An 8,489-nucleotide genomic window follows, 5' to 3' on the forward strand; every position below is an offset into this window, starting at 1 on the left:
TCCCTTCCCTTCCCTTCCCTTCCCTTCCCTTCCCTTCTCTTCTTCTTCTTCCTGTCTTAGTTACTGTTCTATTTCTGTATTAAGACATCATGACGAAGTCAACTTATACAAGGAAGCATTTAGTTGGGGGCTTGCTTTTGACACAGGGCTTTATGTAGCCAAGGCTTGACCATAATTCTCGATATGGCTGATGATGAACTTGACAGAGTAATGGCAAGATGGCCAATGAGGTCAGGCAGGAAGAGGGGGCTGCGGGAGGCATATCCTCCACCTAGGAGGGTGGCCTTCGGGCTACTGTGACTAAGTGGAAGGTATTCATTAGATTCTCATTATGCACTAAACACTTGGCCTCGTATGACCACCTGAGGTCATCCATGCATGGACAATGCGCCCACAGCTGTGTCAGTGGAACCTGAGGTGCAGAAACACATCACTTTACTGAGAGCTCAAAAGTCTTACCCAGAGAAGTGGAGTCGAGAGACACCCAGAGAGCCTTAACTTTGCTGCAGGCTTTGGCCCGCGAACAATACCTGCCCTCACGCCTGACTTGAGCTTTGAAACAGTCACCCTATTACCATAGGCAAAAAGAGTTTAAACGGCTGCTGTTAAAGCTTATTCGCTATTCATTTATGGCTCTCTCCCACCCACTCCCCCCCAGTCTATTGTCTCTAGATATATTTTTTTAAATAACGTAATTATGGACAATAAAATTATCTCCTCTCAAAAAGAAAGGAGAAAAAAAGAAAGGGTCACAGATGTCACTCAGCTGTAGAATGCTTGCCTAGTGTCTGTGAGATTCTGGGTTCAGTCTTTGTATTGAAAAAGAATTCCCTTTGGGACAGAATTCCTTTTGTGTGACTGTATCAGTCAGGATATGATGTGCAGTGTGGCATCCAGGAGACCATTCACAATCTTGGTGCTATTAAATAACAATGGGATGTTTCTCTGCCCTTACCACAAGCCTCGCTTGCAGACTAGCTGAGGTTTCTATGCCAGCACTGTCGGCACCATCTCCTCTGTGTTGGGTTGTCAACTTAAAGGCATAGGTGTCATCTGGTGACTCCCGTTTCTGTGTTAGACAGCTGAGCACATGAGCAAGGCAGGCTTCAGCTCACGTCTAAGTGGCAAGCGAGTCCTCGGCTACACCTGGCTCTACAAGACAGGACAATGCCTTCTCAAGGAGGCCCATAAACACAAAAGCAAAAGGCTGAGCTCACAGGGAAAGGTTTGAGACACTGACATTCCTGTAATAGACCCAAAACGAACGTCTTTGATGAAAAGGTCCTCACAAACCATCGGAGGGCTGAGGATGCAGCTCCAGTGATGGAGAGGCTGCCTAGGATGACAGAGGCCCTGGGCTCAGCCCTCACATAAGCCAAGTGTGGCTGTGCACACCTGCAACCTGAGCACCTGGAGTTGGAAGCAGGAGAATCAGAAGTTAATGGTCATCCTTGGCTATGTAACAAATACCAGGCTAACCTGAGCTATATGAGACTCTGACTAAAAACAACGACCTGGGGAAGTTGTTCAGTGGAAGACCACTTGCTGCACAGGACCTTGCATGAGGACCTGAGTTCAAACCCCCACAGCACTCTTTACTCACCCTCAACCCTGGTGTTGGGGGTGGGGTGGGGGGAGCTGAGACAGCAAGATACCTTGGGCTTGTTGGCCACCAGCCTAGCTCCAGATTCAGCGAGAGACTATGTTGCAAGGCAGTAAGGGGGAGAGGGACAGAACAGGACTCAGTGTCTTCTGGTCTCTATGTGCAATCAACTCACATGGACACAAATGTCATGCACGCATGCATAAGCACACATGCATGTGTGTGTACACACAATTAGAAACAGCAGCAACAGCTGTCAGAAGAAGAATAACTGCAAACAAGGAAGCTGTCACAGAGATGGACCCGTCCTAGAGGTTGTAGCTTGGAGGAGCTGGAACACTTGCTAGGTATGCACAAACCCTCTAGCTTCAATCCCCTGCACCACCCCCATCCCCCTAAAAAAGAAAGAAAATATTACAAACATCTTGTTCCTGTGCCAGGTACGGTGTGTGTGGTGGTGAGGTCCTCTAAACTCCCAGCACTTGGGAAGTAGAAGCATGAACATGGTAAGATGAAGGGTATATTCAGTTATATAAGTCTGAGGTCAGCTTGGGCTCTGTGAGACCCTGTCTGAAAAAAAAAACAAAACATAAACAGATATGAACAGACATTTACAGAAAAGGAAATGAAAGAAGCCCTTCGCTCAGCCATCACAGGAATAAGGCACATTCAAATTGTTCTAGGATGCTGTTTTCAGCTGTGGACCAAGCAAGGGTAAATGCAAGTAGGCATGTCTGTGCATGACAGCCAGGATGGAAACTGGCACAACTCTATGGCAGGCAGTTGGCATATGTGTTAAGATTTAAAGTTCAAAGCCACATCTGGAGATACATGCTTGCAATCCTAGCACTTGAGAGGTGGAGGCAGAAAGATCAGGAGTTCAAAGTCATCTCCCACTGCTCATTGAGTTCAAGACCAGTCTAGGCTATGTAAGATAATTTAAAAAAAATTTTTTTTTGACAAAATACCTCTTGATAAGCAGAAGTGCATATTGTGAGAAACATCTTGTAATGCTCTTGGGCTCCTAGAAATGTATCTTATACGTGTGGGAAATTATATTTGCTCAAGGTTTCCCCCTTTGCATTATTATTTGTAATAACAAAGGATTAGAAACCACTTAATGCCTTTTAATTGAGGACTGTTTAAATTATTTAAATTATTTCCTTCTATTCCGGAGATTACCACACAGATATGAAAGGAACGCAATGTCTCCTTGAAATGAAGTGTGGTGATCTCTAAGATTTAATTCTACATGAAGAAAGAAAGGAACAAGGAGGGGTGAGAATTGTTTATCTCCATCTGTCTAAAAGGAGGGGCCCAGCCACTGCTGTTTAGATATGCCAAAACAGCTCCAAAAATACATCTGAAGTGGGAAATATTGGTTGGCATTGAGGAGAGAAGAATTCTCCCTTTGGTACCTTTTAAACTGTGAACTAGGAGGTTCGGGGTAGGGGGGAGGCTGGTCAATGGGTGTAGTGCTAGCTTGGAACAAGCCTTGGCATTCTGCCACACAGTAGGGTGGCACACCAAAGAAGAACGTACAATATATCTCCAGAGAGCAGAAAAAGGACTGTGGATGCCTCACTACAAAGAAATGATAAATGGTTTAAAATGAGAGGTATGTAAATTACCCTGCCTTGATTATACAATGTGTATAAGGATGAAAACATTACACTACAACCCCATAAATGTGCACGGTTGATTCAAAAGAAATAAAAACCAAGTCAGGAGGCTGAGGCGGCAGCTCAGTGGATGCAATGCGTGCTTTGTAAACATGAAGACCGGAGCTGGGCTCCCAGCACCCACATGAAAGTCAGGCATGGTGGTCCACCTATCAACCCCACGCTGTGGGAATGAAGACGGGCATTCCAGGGGTCCACTGGCCAGCCAGTCTACCCAAAACATTAAATTCCAGAATTAGTGAGAAACCCTGTCTCAAATAACAATGATAAAGTATAGAAATGATTAAGGAAGGTACCTAACCTCATCCTCTGGCCTCCATATGCACAGGTGAGTCAGACCATATACATACATACATACATGCCAGAATAAAATAAAAGTAATTTTTTTAAAAGATAAAAAGGGCTGGAGAGATGGTTCAACAGTTAAGGGCTCTCACTGCTCTTGCAGAGCCACCTATAACTCCAGTGTGAGGGTATCTGACACCCTCTTCTGGGCTCCACAGGCATTTCTGCACGCCTTCAGTGCACACTCATGAGTACACACACACAGACATAACTAAATCCTTAAAAACTAAAATAAGAGGGATTAGGGCATGGGGTGGGGTGGGGGGAGACCACTGGAACTGGGGGGTGGCATTTCAAGGGTGATGTGGAATCCTAGTGCAATGGAAACTCCCTGGAATCTACGAGGGTGACCCTCGTAGTAATGGGGGAACACAGAGCCTGAACCAGCCATCTTCTGTACCCAGACAAGGCTTCTAGTGGTGGGATGGACATTAAACCATCCACAAAACCTTCCACCTACAATTTGTCCTGCCTGCAAGATCTGCTGGGATAACGGTGGTACAAAACTTGTGGGAGTGGCCAACTTGAGACTCACACCACGAAGGGGAGCCCGTGCTAGACTCTGCTGGAATGGTCAGGAACCAGAAGCTGGTCAGCCAAGAAACCTAGGATAGAACCAAACATGACTGGTTAAGAGAAAGTCGTTGAAATGGTTTCTAATGATATTCTGCTATACCAGAGCCTAGCCTATTGTCATCAGAGAGGGTTCATCCAGCAACTGCTAGGAACATAGTAAGAGACCCACAGCTAAACACTAGGCAGAGCCCAGGAAACCTCATGGAAGAAAGGGAGGAAGGACTGTAGGAGCCAGAGGGGTGGAGAACACTGGGAGAACACAGCCCACAGAACCAACCAAGCAGAACCTTAGGAGCACACAGCGACCAATGTGACAGTCAGAGAGCTTGTCTGAGTTAGGTCTCTGCACCTGAGCTATGGTTTTGTAGCTTGGTGATCTTGTGAGACTCCTAACGGGGGGGGGGGGGTTGTCTCTCACTCTGTTGCCTGTTTTTGGAATCCTCTTGCTTCCACTGGGTTGCCTCGCCCAGCCTTGATGTGAGGGTCTGTGCCTGGTCTTATTGTAACTTGTTATGCCCTGATCAGTTGATATCCCTGGGAGGCCTGCTCTTTTCTGAAGGGAAACAGAGGAGGAAGGGAACCTGGGTAAGTGAGGGGGGAGGGGGGACTCGAGGAGCAGAGAGAGGGGATGCAATATATGAAAGAATGAATACTTTTTAAAAATAGATTAAAAAGTAAAATGAAGCCAATGTGCGTGTGTGTGTGTGTGTGTGTGTGTGTGTGTGTGTGTGCACGCGCGCGCGTCTGTCTCTGAGTGTGTGTGAGAAAGAGAGAGACACAGAGACAGAGAGACAGAGAGACAGAGAGAGATCTGTGGTGGCTAATCATGGCTGTCAACATGACTACATCTGCAGTCCAACTAAAACCCAAGCAGCTGGGCACACCTATGAGGGATTTCTTGATTGGATCATTAGAGGCAGGAAGACCCACACTAAATCTGGGCCACAGCTGGTGGCCCTCAGTTAATAGAAAAGGGGGGTGCAAGATCCCCTGGAGTTGGAGTTACAGGTGGTTGTGAGTCATTCACTCACCATGGGTGCTGGGAACCTGGCTTAGGTCCTCTGGAAGAACAGGAAGTACTCCCTCAGCAGCAACTCCTCTCTCCAGCCTCTTCTGATTTTGCTTCTAAACCAGAAGTTCCTCTCCCAGCCAGTCCTTTCTGGGTGTACCCGGGGATCCCCAGGAATCTCTAGTAAATCACATGAGCTCTACAGCTGATTCTGGCCTCCTCCAGCACATGCTCACACCGTGCCTCGACACAGCTCAAAGCAATGGGCTAGACCAGACCAAAAAGCTTCCAAAACGGTGAGCCCAAATCAGCCTGCTTTCTTGTTAGTTGATTTATCTCAGGCATATGTTACCACAGCAGAAGGCTAACACAGGCTCACTTGAGCACACCAGATGTGGACTTATTTTTTTTCTTCTTCTTCTTCTTTAAATAGGAATCTTTCTGAGCCAAGCTTGGCTCTCCGGGAATTATCAGCCTGCAGGCTGCTGTTTTGGGTCAACATTGAGGAGTGACTGGGAAGCAAGGCATCTGATTACTGTAAGATGACTGACAACTACCTCCACAGGGAGTATGCGAGGTGCGTGGGCCATGGCAGCATTGCCGGTGTGAACTTGCAGAAGTAGATTTTTGGAGGGGTGGGGGTGGAGGTGGGGGAGCAAAATGAAGAGGATGATGTAGCTAGAGAAGTCTTCACCCTATGCCCTGGACTGAAGCCTGCCCTCAACCAGTTCCTCCTGGGTGAAACCAGGGTCCATGGTGTTCTCCAGCCAATTTACAGGAGACCAGCAGCTGACTCCGGCCCCCTCGCTAGGCTGGCTAGGGCAGACAAGGGATGGAAGATGGGGTCCCAGACCACCCTGTTTTTTTTTGTTTTGTTTTTTGTTTTTTGTTTTTGTTTTTGTTTTTTGTTTTTGTTTTTGTTTTTGAGGCAGAGTCTCTTATATCCCAAGTTGGTCTCACATTTGCCGTGTAGGCTAGGATGACCTTACATTCCTGGTCCTCCTGCATCTACGTCCCAAGCAGTGGGATTGCAGGTGGACACTACCATGCCCAGCCAATGTGACACCGGAGATGGATCCCAGAGCTTCATGGATGCTACACAAACGTTCTAGCAACTGAGCCGCACGACTCAGCCTTTCAACCTTTTCTTTTCTTTTCCTCCATTACTTGACACAGGGCTGGCTTTGGACTCACTGTGTATGTAAGGATACCCTGGAACTGGCCGGACAAGGCTCCTCTGCGTGCACGTACCATGTTTCCCTTGTTGGTTCAGGGGCTGATGGGCACGCAGGTGATTCCATGATTTAGCTACTGTAAGCAATATCACAGTACACATAACAGCACAGAGGTCCCTTTAGCATGCTGGGTTCATTTCTCATATAGAACCAGAAGGAGAAGGCTGGATCAGATGACAGCTCTATTTTTAGCATTTTGGGACATGTGGCTTTTGCTTCATTAGCTTTACTGACGCTGTCCTTGCTGCTGCAGTTAGCTCCTAGAGAGGCCCCCAAAAGTCTCAACCCTTAATATGTGTGAATACCAGAACAGTGTGAGTATGGTGGGTGGGGGAGGGGAGCTCCTCCCCGGGTTTCAGAGTGGGTGTGGCCCTGTGGGCGCTTGGATTGCAGACCCTGTGATCACGATAGAACTTGTTTCTAGCCCCCTGGTGCAAGGTTTGGTTTGGTTTTTTGTTTTTAATTGCACCAGCCCTGGGCAACTGTTGGTAGCTGTTTATGAAGACGTTCCCATAGAGCAAGTTCCACCAGGCGCATGGCGAGACCAGGGGAAGGACATGTAGGTGTGGTCCCCTTTTTCAGACCAGGCTCGCTGGTCCCGGTGTTCTGGTGAGCTTAGAGGATACAGAACTATCTCAGAGACGCTGAGAAGAGGGAAGGCTAGGTACTGTCACCCATAAGTAACATACAACAAAGAGGATACCAACTTTACTTTTTGCTTTCTCCTTAGACAAGAAAGCAAGTTCAAAGAAAAGCTGTGGTTGTTGGGGTAGTACCCCCCCAGACACCCCAACACAGCTCTTCGACTTTGGAGTGTTCACCCTCACCTGGTTGGACGCAGGGTTCTAAGATGGAAAACCCAAATGTGGTAGGAGGTCGTATCAGGCTAGACTGAGGGAAGTACTGAGCCTCCCAGAATGCACTTCAGCTAGAGGCTCATGGGATGCCCTAAAGAGCAGGAGGCAGCATGGGAACTTGTCTCATTTCAGGCCAGGAGCCTGGGCGCCCCAGACCCTTCAGCTTCTGGATTCTGGTTTCCTGGTTTGCAGTGAGGCCTCAGCCCCACCTCTCTGGTTGACCCGAGGCTGTCTGAAGTACCTACATGAAGTTCCCTGTCAACCTTCACAGGCCCAGTTCCCAGCAAGAAGCCTAGGCCTGAGGGAAAGCATTCTCTCCTCAGAGGAGGCAGACCGTGAGAGGAGGGTGCTTCTGAGTTGGAAGAAGCAAGAGAAGCCCCTCCCCAGCACAGGGCTCCCTAACTTTCTGTGGGGAGGATGTGCCTTAGCTGGCTCTGAGCCCCCATGCTGCAGGCAACCTCAGAGGATGGAAGGCTCCTCTGACGTGGTGCAGGGCCCCAGAAGCAATCAGTGCCGACTTTGGGAAAGTGGGAGCTGTCGGGTGTTTCACTGGTGTTAATGTGACACAGGCAGAATTAACAGCTCCCCATGTGACCGTGGAATATAGCATGTAAAGGAGGAACCCCCTCTCCCTCCACCCAGTATAGGGTTTGATTAAATCAGTGAGGGAGACAGAATTGAATTAGCAGCCTCTTGTCCCTTGTGCCTCAAGGTTTTCTGCAGGAGAGTCAAGGGAAACACCCTGCCCTCTTAAGCTTGCCTCCTGGACTCTGGGAACTGGGAATCCCATCTGCAAATGCTCTGACCACTCTCCTGCCCCATGCAAGCTGAGTTCCAGAAGCTTCTTTAGAGAGGAAGGGTCTCCAGAGTCTTAGTCAGCTTGAATTCCTCTGGCTCATCCATAAAGCAAGAGCTTGGTGCCAGCAAGAGACAGATGGGGAGGCGGGGAGCAGCCGAGACCTGTGAACCGGCCAGCCCCACTGGGGACTCGGGCTTCTCAGTTCCAGGCCTGTTTTGCCATCAGCCTTCAGCCCCTCCCCTCTTGTTGACCATGCTACCTCAGCCCCTTGTTTACAATCATTTGGTGCTGCCCCCACCTTTGGTTGTATCTTCCTGCTCCATCCTGGGCCCACTAAGTACATGAGCTTTCCCATGGTCCACATGACTACACCTCTCCTCTGA

This window comes from Mus pahari, chromosome 10 (genome assembly GCF_900095145.1).
Source record: "Mus pahari chromosome 10, PAHARI_EIJ_v1.1, whole genome shotgun sequence".
NCBI classification, from domain to species: domain Eukaryota; kingdom Metazoa; phylum Chordata; class Mammalia; order Rodentia; family Muridae; genus Mus; species Mus pahari.